Source organism: Nomascus leucogenys, chromosome 8 (genome assembly GCF_006542625.1).
Source record: "Nomascus leucogenys isolate Asia chromosome 8, Asia_NLE_v1, whole genome shotgun sequence".
Lineage (NCBI taxonomy): Eukaryota > Metazoa > Chordata > Mammalia > Primates > Hylobatidae > Nomascus > Nomascus leucogenys.
Window position 1 is genome coordinate 65478812 of NC_044388.1, and position 20560 is coordinate 65499371.

Genomic DNA, 20560 nt, shown 5'->3' on the forward strand with positions numbered 1-20560 from the left:
TGTCCAGCGCTTCTTCCTTCTGAAGGGTTCATGGTCTCGCTGACTTCAGGAGTGAAGCCACAGACCTTCGCAGTGAGTGTTACAGCTCTGAAAAGTCACGTGTCCGAACCCCGTCTCTACTAAAAATAGAAAAAATTAGCCAGGCATGGTGGCAGGTGCCCGTAGTCCCAGCCACTCAGCAAGCTGAGGCACAAGAATGGCGTGAACCCAGAAGGCAGAGCTTGCAGTGAGCTGAGAGCATGGCACTGCACTCCAGCCTGGGCAACATAAGCGAGACTCTGCCACAAAAAAAAAAAAAGTGGCATATCCGGGGTTCTTTGTTCTTCCCAGTGGGTCCGTGGTCTTGCTGACTTGAGGAATGAAGCTGCAAACCCTCACAGTGGGTGTTACAGCTCATGAAGATAGTGCAGACCCAAAAACAGAGCAGCAGCAAGATTTATTGTGAAGAGCAAAAGAAAAGAGTTTCCACTACACGCAAAGGCACCCAAGTGGGTTCCTGCTGCTGGCTCAGGTGGCCAGCCTTTATTCCTTTATTTGGCCCCACCCACATCCTGCTGATTGGTCCACTTTACAGAGTGCTGATTGGTCCATTTTTACAGGGTGTTGATTGATGCATTTACAATCCTTTAGCTAGACACAGAGCGCTGATTGGTGCATGTACAATCCTTTAGCTAGACATAAAAGTTCTCCTAGTCCCCACCCAACCCAGAAGCTCAGCTGGCTTCAACTCTCACTGTGACCTTGCTAAATTTACTTATTCTAGTACAGATTATATCCAATTTACAATGACTTGACTTATGATTTTGTGACTTTACAATAATGCTAAAGCAATATACATTCAGTAGAAATTGTATTTCAAGTACCCATACATCCATTCTATTTTTCACTTTCAGTGTAGTATTAAATAAAGTACATGAAGTACTCAACACTTTCTTATAAATAGGCTTTGCGTTAGATGGTTTTGCTCAACTCTAGGTTAATAAGTATTCTGGGCACATTTAAGGTAGGCTAGGCTAAGCTATAATGTTTGGTAGGTTAGATGTATTAAATGCACTTTTGACTAACGATATTTTCAATTTATGATGGGTTTATCAGGATGTAACCCTATCATAAGTCAAGAAACATCTATAGTTGTTTTGTAAAATTTTTAAGGCATTTTCCTTATAAACCATCATGTTATCTGCAAGTAAAGATTGTTTGACTTCTTTATTCCCAATATGTGTATCATTTTTTCTTATAGTTTTATTAACATAGTTGTATTTATATTTATCTAAAATTTTTGAGAAAGACATTATTCATTACTAATACTTAAGAAAATGATAGAGACTATGTCTTTGCTTGAGCCACATATCAGACAGTCACATGTCACGTGTAGATAGGAAGATATTCTGAGAAGAAAGTGGGCTTCCTGAATGCAGATTTGAGAGCAGAAACCACTCGCATTTTCTCAAGATGATGATGAAAGGCAGTTTATCTCAGCCCACATAAAGAATTTACAGATTATATTACCAGTTTTGACTAAATAAGTCTTTGAATTTGGACCAGTATTTTAAAAGGTTTTCTGTAAGGAAACCAAAGACTGAATATAAAGCACCAAGAACCACCTTCTTCCACTCCTAAAACTAGCTCTTTGAGAGACACTTTATGAAATAAAAACAGTGCTGGTTTAACCAGATCTTATGATAAGTCACCTGGAGAGGTTGACTAAGAAGGAAAGCAGCACAAGCAACCCAGAGCCTAAGTGAATATCAATTACTACAGGCTGAATGGAAGAAATGAAACACTATGGGCGTGTGACCCAGAACTCAGTTGACATCAGGGAAAAGGAAGGGTAGAGAGTGTTACAGCAGCTTATTATCAACCCCATAGCATGTTGTTAAAGAAGATGAGAGAATGGTAATACTCTAGAAGTGACAACGAAAGACCCCAAATAGCCAAAGCAATCCTGAGCAAAAAGAACAAAGCTGGAGGTATCACACAACCTGACTTCAAAATATACCACAAAGTTATAGTTATCAAAACAGCATGGTATTGGTATAAAAACATACACATCAACCAATGGAACAGAATAGAGAACCCAGAAACAAATTCAGTATTTACAGCCAACTGACTTTTGACAAAAGTGCCAGGAACATACTCTGGGGAAAGGACATCCTCTTCAATAAAGTGTGCTGGAAAAACTGGACATCTATATGCGGAAGAATGAAACTAGACCCCTATATCTCACCCTATACAAAAATAATTTCAAAATGGATTAACAACTTAACTGTAAGACCCAAAACTATAATATTACTAGAAAAAATATAGGAGAAGCAATTCAAGACATTGGCCTAGGCAAAGATTTTATGGCTAAAACTTCTGAAGCACAGGCAACAAAACCAAAAATAGACAAATGGGATTATATTAAACTAAAAAGCTTTTGCACAGCAAAGGAAACATTCAACAGAGTAAAGAGACAACCTGTAGAATGACAAAAAATATTTGCAAACTATTCACCTGACACATGACTAGTATCCAGAATATACAAGAAACTCAGACAGCTTAACACAAAAAAAATCCCATTAAGAAGTAGTTAAAGGATCTGAACAGATATTTGTCAAGAGAAGACATACAAATGGCCAACAGGTATAGGAAAAATGCTTTACGAACCATCAGTGAAATGCACATCAAAGCCACAATGAGATGTCACCTCAGCCAAATTAAGAATGGCTATTATCAGAATGACAAAAAAATAACAAATGCTGGCAAGGATACGGAGAAAAGGGAACTCATACACTGTTGTTATAAATGTAAATTAGTACAGTTATGGAAAAACAAAATGAAAGTTTCTCAAAAAAACTGAAAATAGAACTACCATAGATTCCAGCAGTCCCACTGCTGGATATTTATTTAAAGGGAAGAAAATCAGTGTATCAAAAGGATACCTGCATCCCCCATGTTTATTACAGCAGTATTTAAAGTAGTCAAGATATGAAATCAATCTAAGTGTCCATCAATGGGTGAATGGATACAAAAATATGGTATAATACACAATGGGATACCATTCAGCCCTAAAAACAGAATGAAACCCTGTATTTGCAGCAACATGGATGGAACTGGAGGTCGTTATGTTAAGTGAAATAAACCAGGTACAGAAAGACAAATATCACATCTTCTCACTCACATGTGAGAGCTAATTTAAAAAGTGGATCTCGTGGAGGTAGAGAACAGAACAAGAGTTACCAGAGGCTGAAAAGGGTGTGGGGAAGTGGTGGAGGTTGCGGGGATGAAGAGAGTTTGGTCAATAGATACAAACATATAGGTAGATAGAATAAGTTCTAGTGTTCAATAGCACAGTAGGTTGACTATAGTTAATAATTTACTGTATATTTCAAAATAGCTAGAAAAGAAGATTTGAAATGTTCCCAACAGGCCGGGCGCAGTGGCTCACGCCTGTAATCCCAGCAATTTGGGATGCTGAAGCGGGTGGATCACCTGAGGTCAGGCATTCAAGACCAGCCTGGCCAACATGGTGAAACCCCATCTCTACTAAAAATACAAAAATTAGCCTGGCGTGGTGGCGGCTACATGTAATCTCAGTTACTCAGGAGGCTGAGGCAGGAGAATCACTTGAAACCAAGAGGCACAGGTTGCAGTGAGCTGAGATCATGCCATTGCACTCCAGCCTGAGTGACAGAGAGAGACTCCATCTCAAAAAAAAAAAAAAAAGAAAAAAAAGAAGAAAAAGAAATATTCCCAACACAAAGAAATGATAAATGTTTGAGGTGATAGATATGCTAAGTACTCTACTTTGATTACTACACATTGTATGCATGTAACAAAATATCACGTAACCCATAAGTATGTACAAATGTCATAACATATACATATATATCATGTTATGTATATGATATACATACATATATCAATACAAGAACAATTAGAAAGCAAAATCAAGAATGTTAGATGTTTTCATATTACATCTTAACAGAAAGAATTCTTTGAAATGATACTGTTTCATTCTTTCAACACATAATATATTCAAAATTACTAGACCAATTAAAAAACACATAATAGTTAACTTCATTTTATTTTCTGGCTATTTCAGGCAAAAGAAAGGTTTTATTTAACTTAGCCACATAATTTACTCGAATCAAATTATTTTGGATATTCAATATTTTGGAAAAGTATAATCTGAAATTTGTTTAGCTTAGAAATGCCCATTGATTTTTTTCAAATTCTAATAGCATTTAGAAATATGAAATATTTGTTCCTTCCACTTTAAATTATACACCCCACCCCTGCTCTCCAACTCTTGCCTTCTGTTTTCAGCCACACTTCTGGAAAAATCTGTCTCCCTCACTGATCCCATTTTCTTTCTTTTTTATAAAAAACTTTTATTTTAGGTTGGGGGGTACATATAAAGGTTTGTTACATAGGTGAACTCATGTCATGGGAGTTTGTTGTACAGTTTATTTCATCATCCAGGTACTAAGCCTAGTACCTAATAGTTATCTCTTCTGCTCCTTTCCCTCCTCCACTCTCCACCCTCAAGTAGACCCCAGTGTCTGCTGTTCCCTTCTTTGTGTTCATGCGTTCTGATCATTTAACTCCCGCTTATAAGTGAGAACATGAGGTATTTGGTTTTCTGTTCCTGCATTAATTTGCTAAGGATAATGGCCTCCAGCTCCATCCATGTTCCCACAGAAGCATGATCTTCTTCATTTTTATGGCTGTATAGTATTTCATGGTGTATATGTACCACATTTTCTTTATCCAATTTGTCATTGATGGACATTTAGGTTGATTTCATGTCTTTGCTCTTGTGAAGTGTTGCAATCAATGTTCGCATGCACGTGTCTTTATGGTAGAATGATTTATATTCCTCTGGGTATAGACCCAGTAATAGGTTTGCTGGGTGGAATTTAGTTCTGCTTTTAGCTGCTTGAGGAATCGCCATGCTGCTTATATTGCTTTCCACAACGGTTGCACTAATTTACATTCCCACCAAAAGTGTTTAAGTCTTCCCCTTTCTCCAAAACTTCACCAGCATCTGTTTTGTTTGTTTGTTTTTGTTTTGTTTTGAGATGGAGTCTCGTTCTGTTGCCCAGGCTGGAGTGCAGTGAGGCAATCTTGGCTCACTGCAATGCCTGCCTCCCGGATTCAAGTGATTCTCCTGACTCAGCCTCCTGAGTAACTGGAACTACAGGCACGTGCCACTACGCCTGGCTAATTTTTGTATTTTTAGTAGAGACGGGGTTTCATCACGTTGGCCAGGCTGGTATCCAACTCCTGACCTCAAGTGATCTGGCCACCTCAGCCTCCCAAAGTGCTGGGATTACAGGCATGAGCCATCACACCTCACCAGCATCTGTTATTTTTTTACTTTTTAATAACAGCCATTCTGACTGGTGTGAGATGGTATCTTATTTGGGTTTTGATTTGCATTTCTCTAATGATCAATGATCTCATTTTCTTAAATCCCCTTCAGTTTGTAAACCACCGTGATTTGGTTTCTGCCCCACTAAAGTTCTGAAACTGCTTAATGACCTTGCTGGTACATAATATTCTTTCCTTCCTGACTTCTCCACAGCTTTTGTTGTTGTTTACCATACCCATTTAAACGACACAAACACACAAATACACACACACACACACACATTTTTCCTTACAGTCTGCAACATGCCACTCTCCTGATTCTCTGCCTACAGTTCCATTTTAGGTTCCCTGGCAGACTTGTTTCCCTATCTTTAAAATACCAATATTCTTCAAGGTCCCGACTTGGTCCCCTTACATGCCCTCATTTTCAAAATACTTCCCTAAATATTCTCAATCTTGCTTGTAGCTGTAATTATCAGCTTTACCCTGATGAATCCCAAATCTCTATTTTCAGCCCAAACTTCATTTCTGAGCCCCAGATATCCAACTGCCTATTTAACTTCTCCACTTGAGTGTCCAGATTCAACACGCCTCAAGCTGGACTCACTCTCTTGGCTCCCCTCCTCCACCCCACCTGCTCATCTTCCCATGCTCCTTGTCTCACATAAATAAGAAGTTCAGTCATTCACAAGGGATCCCCGGGAAATCATCCTTGACCCCTCTTCTTTCTCCATGTCCCACATTCAACCAGCCACTAAGCTTTGCCCACTGGACTTCCTAAATATCTCACAAAAGCATCCAGTCCCTTCCAAACCCGCTCTATTATCCCAGAGCAAGCCACGCTCATTTCTCACTTCAAGTATGCATCTGTGTTCTTGCTGCTGTCCGTACCCTGAGTCTTTTCTCTCCTTGTTCTCCACACTGCTACCAAACTGATATTCCACTGTGAAAATCTGATCCTGACACCTCCCTGCTAAAGACCATTAGGTGGCTCTGTACGGCTCTCACAGCAAAGACCGGCTCTCTTAGCATTCCTTACAAGGCCCTGTGGGATCTGATTGGAGACGGTGCCTCTGCCCCTTTGCATCCTGAACTTCCCCTGTCATAACAGTAAGTGCCTGATAATATCTCCAAACATCAGCCTTTGTGCTTTGCTTTTCCCAGCATCCTTGTGCTTGCGTAACTTTTCCGTTGTCAGAGGCATCTACTTTGCCTGGAGGAGAAGGATTGTTAAAGCAGAAATTTAAAAAGCAGGAAACAGTCAATGTTCAGTGTTTCTTTTTTTAAAAACTTCTAAACAGGATTTTGAATATCTGAAGATATGTCCTGAGGGAATCAGAGAACAGAGTTTGGACAGTAAAAATAACAGAAGAAAGAGGATGAAAGAAAATGAAGCCTCCCCTCCCTACCCCGCGTGTAACTGGAGGAGCAGGAACGTGATGGGGGAGGGAAGTGCATGGCCTTAGAGGAGGTGGGAGTGGGAACGAGAGGCTCAACCTGGCAGGACAAACACACAGCAGTGGGGCAAGCATCAGAATCGCTAACTGTATGGTGAACAACACCAGGATTCATGTTAAAGCCCAACGAATGCCTGCTAACCATTCATTGCCATTCTAGGGCATACCACACAGCACAGTACCCCAAAAGGGTGCATCTTCTCCTTGACAGTTTCCATTATCATACGTAAATTGTTGCTTTCTCATTGAAATGTGTGGGTTGCTGCTCCCTTCCACTTATCAAGCGCTTAGAATACTCGTTAAGTTTTCCCTTCAACAGAGGGTGATGGGACCCTGACACCCAGGAATGAGATGGTGGAATGGAAGGGACAGTGCCCAGCACTAAGACTGGGGTGTAACTAGACGGCAGTGAGAACCATTCCTATCACACGCTTATTGCACAGTGTGGTAATAATTTCCTTGCTTTTCCTATCCCCCACAAGACTGTAAGCTTATAAGGGCGGAAATCATATTGATCTTGGTCAATATTACGCCCAGTGCCCACTGTAGTACCTGGCACATTGTGAGTGCTCAGTAAACACTGATTGGTTAAATCAACAATTTAATGAAGAATGAGTGGTTTTAAAGACATTGATTTTAAAAGACATGGATTTCCTTTAAGTAGAGAGAATATCAAGATGGTGATGGCTTTTTATCCAAAGCAGCTAAGGCCTAACACTTTTAAAAATTAAGCAAACGGACTGCACTATTAATAATTTTTAAGTAATTTCAGACTTTCCTGCTCTGTTGTTAAGGCTTTCCAGCCTTTGAGGCCTATTTATAGTCTCCTGTTATTCATCATTCAGAATGCCATATGTATTTGGTATTTAAAATGATAAAGGCATTTGGAATGACATCTAGAGAGTTAGAATAAGCACTCACACCATCATGAGCAAATTCCTTTCCTTCTATTGGCAAGAAATAGTTGGCCACACAGGAAATTATTATGTGACACTGTTTCCCTTTGTACATATGGTACAAACGGAAAGGTGAATGATGACCTTCCAAAGATGTCCATGTCCAAGTCCCCAGAACCTGTGAATGTTACCTTATATCACAAAAGGTACTTTGTAAATGTGATTAACTTAAGGATCTTGAGATTTTGGGTTCTCCAAGGGCCTAATGAAACCACAAGAGTTCCTCTACGAGAACGCAGGAGGGTCAGAGTCAGAAGAAAAGGAAATCTGAGGATGGAAACGGAGATTTGAAGATGTCATGTTGATGGCTTAGAAGATGGAGGAAGATGCTTTGGGCAGCCAACGCAGGCAGATAGTTCAAGCTCAAGAGTTTGAGACCAGCCTGGGCAACATAGTGAAACTCTGTCTCCCCCCAAAATACAAAAACTTAGCTGGGTACGGTGGCATGCACCTATAATCTCAGCTACTTGGGAGTTTGAGGTGGGAGAACTGCTTAAATCCCGAAGGCAGAGATTGCAGTGAGCTGAGATGGTTCCACTCTGCACTCCAACCTAGGCAACAGAGACCCTATCTAAAAAAAAAAAAAGAGGCCGTGAAATGCAAGAAGCTGCTAGAAGCCAACAAAGCAAGCAGATTCTCCAGAAGGAACACAACCCTGCTGACACCTTTTCATATTTTTTCTAAAGTCATAGTTTAAAAAAAATTTGTCAAAAATTGAACATGTTTAAGGTGTACAACATAATTACTTGATATACATATGCATTGTGTAAGGATTGGCAGAATCAAATGGAGTAACATCACCATTCATGCTGTACATCAGACACTCAGAACTTCCTATTTCTGAGACGGAGGCTCGCCCTCTTGCCCAGGATGGAATGCAGTGGCACAATCTCACCTCACTGCAACCTCCACCTCCCAAGTTCAAGCAATTCACCTGCCTCTCAAGTAGCTGGGACTACAAGCACATGCCACTACACCCAGCTAATTTTAGTATTTTCATTTGACACAGGGTTTCACCATATACACCATGCTGATCTCAAACTCCTGATCTCATGATCTGCCTGCCCTGGTCTCCCAACACGCTGGAACTGCAGGCATCAGAACTTTTTTTTTTCTTTGAGACAGTCTGACGCTATAGCTCAGACTGGAATGCAATGGTACAATCTCTGCTCACTGCAAGTGTGTCCACAATTGGTGGACTCTTAGTCTGACTTCAAGAATGAAGCCACTCTTACCATGAGTATTAGTTTTCAAAGGTGGCATGTCCAGAGTTTGTTCTGTTGTTTGGACGTGTTTAGTTTCTTTCTTCAGACTTTTGTACAGCTCTTAAGGCCGTATACCTGGAGTTCTTCATTCCTCCCAGTGGGTTTGTGGTTTTGTTGACTTTAGAAGTGGCAACACAGACCTTTAAGACGAGCACTGCAACTCGTAAAAACACTACAGACCCAATCAGTCAGATACAGTAACAATTATCTCACTACACTAAAAAACACACCTTCCACATAAAGAAACAGGAGCCAAACAGCTTGCTGTTTTCTGACTCAAGCAGCCCACTTTTATTCCCTTATCTGCCCCCCCTTCCTGCTGATTGGTCCATTTTACAGAGAGCGGATTGGCCCATTTTACAGCAAGCTGATTGGCCTATTTTACAGAGAGCTGATTGGTCCATTTTGACAGGGTGCTGATTGGTGCGTTTACAAACCTTGAGCTAGACACAGAGTGCTGATTGGTGCATTTACAATCCTCCAGATAGACATAAAAGTTCTCTAAGTCCCCACTCAGAAATGCAGCTGCCTTTACCTAGTGGATGTTCCTGGGCCAAGAGGCAGAAGTGTCTGCCAGTTCTACACGATGGCCTGATGGCAAGGGACAGGGGGTGTCCGTGGGGGAGCCCACGGCAGGGGGCGTAGGCCTTGGGCATGGTGGGCTGCAGGTGCCGGAGCCATGCCCCGTGGGGAGGTGGCTAACACGGGGCAGGGCACAGCACGGACTCACCTGGCGCAGGCAGGCCGGCAGTGGTGGGGATCTGCCCGCATCTCCCAGTGCGGAGCTTGTCAAGGCCGCGCCCACCCGGAACTTGCGCTGTCCTGCGAGCACCACGAGCTGTACCGGTTCCTGCCTGCCTGTCTCCTTCCACACCTTCCCGTCCTGCCTACGCTTCTTTCCCCGCACGTTCTTGCAAGCAGAGGGAGCCAATCTGGCCTCGGCCAGCAGAGAGGGGTTCCCACAGTGCAGAGGCGGGCTGAAGGGATCCTCAAGCGTGCCAGAGTGGGAACCAAAGCTGAGGCGCCGAGAGGGAGGGCCGCCTGCTAGCGTTGCCTTTCACAAGCTCCGCCTCCCGGGGTCAGGCCCTTCTCTTGCCTAAGCCTCTGGAGTAGCTGAGACTACAAGCGTCCGCCACTATGCCTGGCTAATTTTTTTGTATTTTTACTAGAGGTGGGGTTTCACCGTGTTAGCCAGGATGGTCTGAATCTCCAGACCTCGTGATTTACCCTCGGCCTCTCAAAGTACTGTGATTACAGGCGTGAGCCACCCTGCCGGGCCCAGAACTTCATCTTACAACTGAAAGTTTGTACTCTTTCACCAACATCTCGTTTTCCCCACCCCCAAGCCCCTGGCAACCACCATTTTACTCTGTACTTCTAAGAGTTCAATTTTAGAGTCTTCATATAAGTGAGGTAGGTGATGCAGTATTTGTCTTTCAGTGTCTGGCTTATTTCACTTAATGTAATGTCTTCCAGGCTTATCCGTGTTGTCGCAAATAACAGGATTCCCCTCTTTGTTTATCCGTTCATCTTTTTTCTTTTTTTAGAGACAGGGTCTTGCTCTGTGACTGAGACTAAAGTGCAGTGGCATGGTCATAGCTCACTGCAACCTGGAACTCCTGGGTTCAAGCAATCCTCCCGCCTCAGCCTCATAAGTAGCTGAGACTACAAGCACACACTGCCACACCCAACTAATTTTTAAGTTTTTAGTAGAGGCTGGGTGGAGTGGTCACACTTGTAATTCCAGCACTTTTGGAGGCCGAGGCAGGAGGATTACTTGAGCCCAGGAGTTTGAAACCAGCCTGGGCAATATGGCAAGACCTAGTGCTACAAAAGGCTTTTAAAAACTGGCAGAATATGATGGCTCACGCTTGTAGTACAAGGTATTCTAGAGGAGGCTAAGGCAGTAGGATTGCTTGAGCCCAGGAGTTTGAGACCAACCTAGGTGACAGAGTAAGACCCTGACTCAAAAAGAAAAAAAAAAATCAGTTGTGTTTCTATATACTAACACTGAGCTATCTAAAAGAAAACCCCAAAGCTAAAAAAAAAAAAAAAAAAAAAAAAAAAAAAAAAAAAAAAAAAAAATCCCATTTGTAATATTATCAAAAAGAATAAAATACTTAGGAATAAATTTAACCAAGAAGATGAAATTTCTGTATACTGAAAACTACAAAACATTGATAAATTGAAAAAGACACAAATAAATGGAAAGATTTCTCATTTTCGTGGATTGGAAGAATTAATAGAGTCATGCACCACATAACAACACTTTGGTGTTGGCCCACATATCTGGTGGTCTATAAGACTCAAATGAAACAAAAATTCCTATTGACTAGTGACATCATAGCCACTGTAATAACAAAGTGCAACACATTACTCACGTGTTTGTGGTGATGCTCGTGTAAACAAACTTGCACTGCCAATCATATGAGTATAGCACATAAAGGCCAGGCGCGGTGGCTCACGCCTGTAATCCCAGCACAGGGAGGCCGAGGCTGGCGGATCACGAGGTCAAGAGATCGAGACCATCTTGCCTAACATGGTGAAACCCCCGTCTCTACTAAAAATTGAAAAACTAGCTGGGCGTGGTGGCATGCACCAGTAGTCCCAGCTACTCGGGAGGCCGAGGCAGGAGAATCGCTTGAACCCGGGAGACAGAGACTGTAGTGAGCTGAGATTGTGCCACTGCACTCTAGCCTGGCAACAGAGCAAGACTCTGTCTCAAAAAAAAAAAAAAAAAGTATAGCACATAAAATAATGTATAGTGCACAATACTTGATGATTATAATAAACAACTATGTGACCAGTTTATGTACTTCCTATACTATAAGTTTTACTGTTATTTTAGAGTGTACTCTTTCTACTTATATTTAAAAAGTTAACTATAAAACTGCCTCAGGCAGGTCCTTCAGGAGGGATTCCAGTAGAAGGCATTATCATAGGAGATGACAGCTCCATGCCTGTTTGTGCCCCTGAAGACCTCCCAGTGGGACAAGATGTGGAGGTGGAAGACAATAATATTGATGATCCTGACCTGTGTAAAGGTAGGCAAATATGTGTGTTTGTGTCTGAGTTTTTAGCAAAAAAGTTTAAAAAGTAAAAAATATATAAAAATTTTAAAAATAGAAGGAAGCTTACAGAATAAGGATATAAGGAAAGAAACTATTTTTGTACAGCTTTAAAATGTGTTTGTGTTTTAAGCTAAGTGTTATTGCAAAAGTCAAAAAGTTTAAAAAAATTTTAAAGTGTATAAAGTAAAAAAGTTACAGTAAGCTAAGGTTAATTTATTATTAAAGAAAGAAAATATTTCTTACAAATCTAGCACAGCCTGTGTGTACAGTGTTTATACAGTCTATAGTAGTGTATGGTGATGTCCTAAGCCCTCACATTCACCCACCACTCACTCACTCACTCAGAGCAACTTGAGTCCTGCAAGCTCCATTCATGGTAAGTGCCCTATACAGGTGGACCATTTTTATCTTTTATACAGTGTTTTTACTTTTTCTATGTTTAGATATGTTCAGTTGCACAAATACTTACCACGGTGTTACGGTTACCTACAGTATTAAGTATAGTAACATGCTGTACCAGTTTGTAGCCTAGGAGCAACAGGCTATCCCACATAGCCTAGGTGTGTAGTAGCCTATCCCATCTAGATTTGTGTAGGTACACTCTATGATTTCACACAATTATGAAGTCGCCTAATAATGAACTTCTCAGAACATATTCCTGTCTTTAAGTGACACATGACTGCATTGTTAAGATGACCCCATTACCCAAAGCGTTCTACAGAGTCAATGTCATCCCTACTAAAATTCCAATGTCATTTTTACAGAAATAGAACACAAATCCTAATGTTCATATGGATTTTAGCACTTCTGATCTCCAGAATTGTAAGATAATAATCTGTATTGTTTTAAGACTAGGAAATTAATACTATTCTGTAGACTTTATCAGTGGCATTAGACATACTCACCTACTTAACAGAGTGCTAGCTGAGAAAAGGTGTCTGTAAAGAACTTTATGAGGTGATGCTCAACTGGGACAGAAAGGGAATTCTATAAACAGATCGGGTGATGTTAGGGAACTTAAATTATTCATTTATGTATGAATTGCCTTATGAATATTTATAAGCATATGTCTGAATATTATAAACATATCCAGATTTCATATATATAATACACACACACATCTCACACAAATACACACATACACACCATCTTGAGAGAGGTGTAAACAGAAGAGTGTGATATAAGAGTACTTAATCCATTTTAAAATTACACATGCCTTACGCAGACTTTCCCCATATAGTACTTGAAAAATTAAAGTGTTGCAAGAGTTAGTTTGGGAGAGGGGGAGATGGAGTTCTTGGGAGGTAAACCAATTAATAATTAGAATTAATTAAGTGAAATAATACAAAACATGCACCAGTGTTTCATGGTGGAGTAGTTATTGACTTTATTGATTTTCTCTAAGAATATGAAAAATCTTAAACATGTGGATATATCTGATCTTTGAGCAAAACTGAAAATGTTTTAACTTCTGCTTTAATATCATTAGGGTCAAAGCCAAGTGTATAAATAGATGCCTTGAGTCATGGTGCCAACTTGTAAACCTAAATTCCACCCCAATTACAATGTTTTGAGGAGCACAAATCACTGAGATTCTCCTAGCCAGAATAACACCCTTTACTCTCATCATGAGGACCGAAGTTCAATTAGGAGCCATTTATTTCTGTAAGACCTCTAGTCTTCATCTTCGCTCAAAATGTCAACACACACAGGCTGGATAGCTTTCAAGGGGGTTCTCACCAACTATCATAACAGGAATAACCAATGAAGAATCCTTTTTAGGGCAGTAGGCAGTGAGAAGTGAGGGTAATATTAAAAGGAGGAAGAGGACACCAGAATCTGTTGAACACTGGCCATAGCCACAGTCTAAGAACTCTATTGTGGCCGGGCGCGGTGGCTCACGCCTATAATCCCAGCATTCTGGGGGGCCGAGGTGGGCAGATCATAAGGTCAGGAGATCAAGACGATCCTGGATAATACGGTGAAACCCCGTCTCTACTAAAAATACAAAAAATTAGCCGGATGTGGTGGCAGGCACCTGTAGTCCCAGCTAATCGGGGGGCTGAAGCAGGAGAATGACATGAACCCGGGAGGCAGAGCTTGCAGTGAGCCGAGATTGTGCCACTGCACTCCAGCCTGGGCGACAGAGCGAGACTCCGTCTCAAAAAAAAAAAAAAAAAAAAAAAAAAAAAAGAACTCTATTGTTACCAAACTTTGCTATAAGCAAAATTGTGAAATAATTATTGGTAGTTGCATTAAATGCATTATTTCACCTTATCCCTAAAACAGACCCAGTTAAAAAGTGCTAATAAGATTCCAAATTTACAGGTGCATAAAATGAGGCATAGAGCTAGAAGTTGAAGAGTCAGTACTAAGTGCCAGGTCTGTGGGCCTCATTACTCTGCCTGTATTTATCCTATGAAGAATATCTTGGGCCACCAGCCTCTTCCTTCACTGTGCCGTGACTTTCCATCTCAGATGCTCTGTGCTCTCCTGTCACCCTGTTGCTTGCACCCTCTCACTTAAGAGTCTCCATTATGATGGGTTCCAGACCCCTCCCTGAACTCCCTTCCGCAGTGGCAAAGCTGGGGTTGGTTTAACTCCAGGTGGGTTGTAGATGGAACTGAGAGACTCAACAGGGCTAATATGCACTTAGCAGGAAATCCAAAGAAGGAGAAAGGTAGCATCGTGCTGATTTAGTGCTATGCAACAAGCCAAGGCCATACCTGCAATTATTTGGCAGCCATTGAAGGCCTCCTCTGCTCAGGGTACTGTGGTAGGTGCTGGGCAATTGCAGTGAGAGCTGGGAAAGTCTGAGACTGTGCAGTGAGGACACAGCCACATGAAGCAAGACTTTAAGGTAAGAGAAATAGAGCACAAAAGAGACTATTGTTCGAGGATCCAAAATAGTGATTCTGTATTAGAATTGGAGTACAAGAAACAAAGCAAGAGCTTAATTACTAGAATAGGACTTAAGGTGAGAGTTGGCCAAGCAGCAACCTTGACCTCAAACTACTCAGCTGTGTTTGAATTTCCGCCGGATTAGTCGGGCTCAGCCTGCAGCGCATGCTCCTGTAGCCCAAACCATTGTTTTTCAAACTACAGGTCATGACCTATCCAGTGATCATGAAATTGGTTTCGTGGGTGGCAGTTAGCACTCTTTAAAATAAATAAAATAGACTAGAAAAGAAAATAACAAAGTGCATTGCATGTCATAAGGATTTCAGCGTTAGGTACATGCATCTTATGTTGTGATGTAAAATTTATTTCTTAATGTTACTGTCAAAAAAAGCTTGAAAACTGGTTTGAAACTCAAGGATATAGGGCAGGAAGCCAGGTTAGTCATTATGTTTAAAATATTTTCTGCTTTTCCCAGATGACTGTGAGCTAATGTAATAAACCAATCCAGGCTGCGGTGTGGCTAGACATGAATGAATTAAGGCTTACAGCTTCTCTCATGGAGATTTTCCACATATAGCCTTGCTTGAGAAACAGAATTGTGGAATAAAGATGGAGTACTTTAAGATTTTATCTTTTCTAGAGCAGTTTTAGGTTTGCAGTGAAAATGAGAAGATACAGAGATATCCTGTATGCCCTCTACTCCCCTACATGTATGGCCTCCCCTATTATCAACACCCCCCACCAGAGTCACAGCTATGAACCTACATTGACACATCAGGATCACACAAAGTTCAGAGTTTACATTAGGGTTCACTCCTTTTTTTTTTTTTTTTTTTTTTTTTAAGACAGAGTTTCCCTCTTGTTGCTCAAGCTGGAGTGCAATGGTGCAGTCTCCGCTCACTGCAGCCTCCACCTACTGGGTTTAAGTGATTCTCCTGCCTCAGCCTCCCAAGTAGCTGGGATTATAGGTGCCTGCTTCCATGCTCAGCTAATTTTTTGTATTTTTAGTAGAGACGAGGTTTCACCATGTTGGCCAGGCTGGTATTGAACTCCTGACCTCTGGTGATCCACCCACCTCAGCCTCCCAAAGTGCCGGGATTACAGGCATGAGTCACCAGCGCCCAGCCAGAGTTCACTCTTGATGTTGTACTTTCTGGGGGTTTGGTCAAATGCATAATGACATGCATCCACCATTATAGTATCATACAGAGTAGTTTCACTGCCCTCAAAACATCCTCTGTGCTCTACCTTTTCATACCTCCCTCTCCCAAACACCTGGCAACAACTGATATTTTTACTGTCTCCATAGTTTTGCCTTTTCCAGAGTGTCATACAGTTGGAACCACACTGCATGCAGACTTTTCAGATTAGCTTCTTTCATTTAGTTATATGCATTTAAGTTTCCTCTATGTCTTTTCATAGCTTGATCACTCGTATCGTTTCATTGCTGAATGAATTCCATTGTCTGAATGTACTACAGCTTATTTACCCATTCACCTACTGAAGGACATCTTGATTTCGTCCAAGTTTCAGCAATTATGAGTACAGCTGCTATAAATATCCATGTGAGGTTTTTGTGTAGACATAGCTGTCAACTTCTTTGGGTAAATATGAAGAAATGAGATTGCTGGATTGTATGGTATGAGTATGATTAGTTCTGTAAGAAACTACCAAACTGTCTTCCAAAGTGGCTGCACCATTTTATATTACCACCAACAGTAAGTGAGAATTCCTGTTGTTCCATGTCCTCACCAACATGTGGTTTTGTCAGTGTTCTGGATTTCAGCCATTCTAACAGGTATGTAGTGGTATTTTACTGTTGTTTTAATTTGATTTCCTGAGGCATATGATGTGGAGCATCTTTTCATATGTTTATATACCTTATGTGTATCTTCTTTGGTGTAGTGTCTGCTAAGGCCTTTGGACCCTTTTAAAATCAGGCTGTTTTCTTATTGTTGAGTTTGATTTCTTTGTATGTTTTCGATAATGGTCCTTTACCATATGTGTCTTTTGCAAATATTTTCTCCCAGCCTGTGGCCTTGTCTTTTCATTCTCTTAATAGTAGCTTTCACAGAGCAGAAATTTTTAATTTTAATGAAGTTCAGCTTATTGTTTCTTTCATGAATTGTACCCTTGGTATATTAAATAAAAGTTACCACCAAACACAAGACTATTCAGATTTTCCACTACATTATCTTCTAGGAGTTTTATAGTTTTGTGTTTTATGTTTAGGGCTGTGATCCATTTTGAGTTAATTCTTGTGAAGTGTGTAAGATCTGTGCCTAGATTTTTTTCCAGTTGTTCCAACACCATTTATTAAAAAGAATATATTTTCTCCATTGTATTCCCTTTGCTCCTTTGTCAAAGATCAATTGACTATATTTACATGGCTCTATTTCTTTATCCTATTCATTGATCTACTTGTCTATTATTTTGCCAATACCACATTGTCTTAATTATTACAGCTTTATAATAACAGTTGAAGTCAGGTAGCCTCAGTCCTTCAACTCTGTTTGTTGTTCTTCAATATTGTGTTGATTAATTTGAGTCAGTTGCCTCTTTTTATAAACTTTAGCATTCGTTTGTCAATAGCTACAAAGTAATTGGCTGGGATTTTGAATTCTATTGAATCTATAGATCAAATTGAGAAGAATGTTCATTCTGACAATATTGAGTCTTCCTATCAATGAATATGTAATATCTTTCCATTCCTTTAGTTTTTTTTTAATTTCTTTCATCCAAGTTTTATCATTTTTCTCATACTTTTATACATATTTTGATTTATACGTTAAGTATTTCATTTTTGGGGATACTAATGTAAATAGTATTGTATTTTTAATTTCAAATTCCATGTGTTCACTGTTGGCATATAGGAAAGTGATATGGTTGCATGTTTTGTCCCCTCCAAATCTCATGTTGAAATGTGACCTCCAGTGTTGGAAGTGAGCCTAGTGGGAGGTGTTTGAGTGATGGGGATGGATCCTCATGAACAGCTTGGGGCTGTCCTCGCTGTAATGAGTGAGTTCTCACTCTACGAATTCACACGAGATCTGGTTGTTGAAGAGAGCCTGGCACCTCCCTCTTCTTGCTTCCTCTCTCACCATATGTTATGCTGGCTCCCCTGTTTGCCTTCTGCAATGATGGAAAGCTTCCTGAGGCCTCATCAAGAGCAGATGCCGGCACATGCTTCTCCTACAGCCTGTAGGACCTTGAGCCAAAGTAAATTACCCAGCCTCAGGTATTTCTTTATAGCAATACAAATGAACTAACACAGAAAACTGGTACTGAGGAGAGGGGTGTTTCTGTAAAGATACCTGAAAATGTAGAAGCAGCTTTGGAACTGGGTAATGGGCAGAGGTTGAAAGAGTTTGAAGGGATCAAAAAAAGATAGGAAGACACAGGAAAGTTTGGAACTTCTTGGAGACTTATCAAGTGGCTGTGGCCAAAATGCTGATAGAAATTTGGACAGTAAAGGCCAAGTTGACAAGGTCTCAGATGGAAATGAGGAATTTATTGGGAACTAGAGCAAAGGTCATCCTTGACACACCTTAGCAAAGAATTTGGCTGCACTGTGTCCATGTCCGAGGGATTTGTAGAAGTTTGAACTTAAGAGTAATGGCCTAGGGTATCTGGCAGAAGAAATTTTTAAACAGCAAAGCATTCAAGATGTGGCATGGCTGCTTTTAACAGCCTATAATCAGATACAGGAGCGAAGAAATGACTTAAAGTTGGAACTTATAATTGAAAGGGAAGCAGAGAGTAAAAGTTTGGAAAATTTGCAGCCTGGTCATGTGGTAGGAGAGAAATACAAGCCGGCTGTAGAGTAACCATTTGCTAGTGAGATTTGCATGACTGAAAGGGAGCCAGATGCTAATAGCCAAGACAATAAGAAAAATGCCTCAAACGCATTTCAGAAGTCTTTGAGGCTGCCCCTCTCATCATAGGCCCAGAGGCCTAGAGGAAAGAAAGGCTTGGGGGGCCAGACCCAGGGGCCTGCTGCCCTGCACCACCTTAGGACAATGTTTCTTGCATCCTGGCCATCCTGTTTCCAGCCAGAACTCAAAGGGCACCAGATGCATCTCAAACTGCTGCTCCAGAGGGCACAAGCCATAAGCCTTGCTGGCTTCCATGTGTTGTTAAGTCTTCAGGTGTACAGAATGCGATAATGAAGGAGGCTTGTCAGCTTCTCCATAGATTTCAGAAGATGTATCAGAAAGCCTGGGTGCCCAGCAGAAGGCTGCCGCAGGGGTGGAACACTTGCTGACTCTACTAGGGCAGTGCCAAGGGGAAATATGGAGTTGAAGGCCCCACATACAGTCCCCACCAGCACACTGCCTCGTGGATCTGTGGAAGAGGGGCTGCCACCCTCCAGACTCCAGAGTGGTAGAGCTACCAGCAGCTTACACATTGAGCCTGGAAAAGCTGCAGACACTCAACTCCAACACCTGAGAGAAGCCATGGGGGCTACACTCTGCAAAGCCACAGGGGCAGGGCTGCCCAAGGCCTTGAGATCCCACTCCTTTAATCAGTGTGCCCAGGATGCAAGACATGGAGTCAAAGGAGATGATTTTGGAATTTTAAGGTTTAATGACTGCCCTGCTGGGTTTCAGACTTGTGTGGAGCCCATTGCCCCTTTCTTTTGGCTGTTTATCCCCTTTTGGTATAGGAATTTTTACCCATTGTCTGTACCAGCAGTGTATGTTGGAGGCAAATAGCTTGTTTTTTATCTTACAGGCTCATAGATAGATGGAACCTACCTTTGGTCTCAGACAAGACTTTGGACTTTCGATTGAGTTGAGGCTGAGTTTGAATGAGTTAGGACTTTGGGGGACTATTGGGAAGGGATAATTGTATTTACAATGAGAGAAGAGCATGAGATTTGGAGGGCCATGTGCTGAATGATATGGTTTGTATGTTTTTTCCCCTTCAAATCTCGTGTTGAAATGTGACCAATGTTGGAGGTGAGCCTAGTGGAAAGCGTTTGGTTTAGGGGGGTGGATTGCTCATGAATGCCTTGGTTCTGTCCTTGTGATAATGAGTGAGTTCTCACTCTGTGAATTCACAGGACATTTGGTTGTTTAAAAGAGCCTGAAACCTCCCCCGCCTCACACCCTCTCTCATCATGTGACATACTGGCTCCCCTTTTTGCCATCTACCATGATTGGAAGCTTTCTGAGGCTTCACCAGGAGCAGGTGCCAGCACCATGCTTCTCATACAGCCTGCAGAACCATCAGCCAAAATAAGCCTCCTTTCTTTATAAATTACCCAGCCTCAGGTATTCCTTTATAGCAATGCAAATGGACTAATATAGAAAGTGATTGATTTTCGTATACTAACCTGGTATCCTGCAATCTTGCTATATTTGCCTATTAGTTCCAGAAGTTTTCTGTTGATTCCTTTGCATTTTCTATGTAGATAGTCATGTCATCTATAGAAAAAGTTTTATTTCTTCTTCCCAATCAGTACACCTTTTATTTCCTTTTTTGTCTTACTGTATTGCTAGAACTTCCAGTATGATGTTGAAAAGGAATGGTGAGAGGGAACATCCTTG